Here is a 908-nt window from a genome sequence, read left to right on the forward strand (position 1 = left end):
ACATATATGAAATAAGTGCTGTGTCCCATTTTGTAAGAATTATGCTCATGAGTGATGAATGTCTGGCATAATGTGATGCCATGCTTTCTTATATGGCCAGATTAATTTAGTGATTCCTTGCTACCTCATGTTTATATAATGGATTTGTAACCTTTCTGAACTAAACTTTACTTGTCCACATCAGAAAGAAATTTTAAAAAGGAAAGAATGGAGATGCGGGGGATCGAACCCCGTGCCTCTCGCATGCAAAGCGAGCGCTCTACCATTTGAGCTACATCCCCATTTGTTAACCTGCTGCATCGTGATTATATTGTATTTCGAAAGTGATTCTTTACGTTATTATGCCAGAGTACAGTAGGCTGTGTAGGCTGTAATATGGTTAATTTAGCTTTACATGCTCACTAAACAATATTTTAGCAACCGAAACCATAAAAATAACACAATTTAATTCCGTATAAACAATTTACTTCTACCAAATTAATACACATTGTTATAACATCAATAATTACACCTCAATTCCTAGTAAGTTGGTAGCGGCTTGATTAAATTAAAATCAGGTGTTTAACACAACCAGTATATTTGTAAGAATCAGGTAGAATTAACATTAATTAAAATACAATTTAACATTTTAGTTTTAAACCTTAGAAAGAAATTAAATTGGTGGTATAGACGCAAAAATCATGTGTTACAGTAATAACTGGGATTGTATTGTTGCAAATTTAACATGGTTTCATTTGGAGGTTGCAAATTACAATTCTTTTAGTGATTGTTTTAACTATTTTGGAAATATGATCATTTAAAGTTATTGTTGAGAGATGCTAATGTAACAGTGTAGCGCAAGAGTGCATTTGGAAGTGACACACGTGGTAGTTAATTGACAACGGTAAACAAATCCGGTAAACGAACAA

The 908-nt window shown here is 33.0% G+C and overlaps 1 non-coding gene across 1 annotated transcript; it reads right to left on the reverse strand.

The window, feature by feature from the left end:
- Positions 1-208: 208 nt before the first annotated feature.
- On the reverse strand, positions 209-281 carry TRNAA-UGC (transfer RNA alanine (anticodon UGC)). The gene has a single exon. It is a non-coding gene; the product is annotated as a tRNA-Ala (tRNA).
- Positions 282-908: the final 627 nt, after the last annotated feature.

Source organism: Nicotiana sylvestris, chromosome 3 (genome assembly GCF_000393655.2).
Source record: "Nicotiana sylvestris chromosome 3, ASM39365v2, whole genome shotgun sequence".
NCBI lineage: Eukaryota > Viridiplantae > Streptophyta > Magnoliopsida > Solanales > Solanaceae > Nicotiana > Nicotiana sylvestris.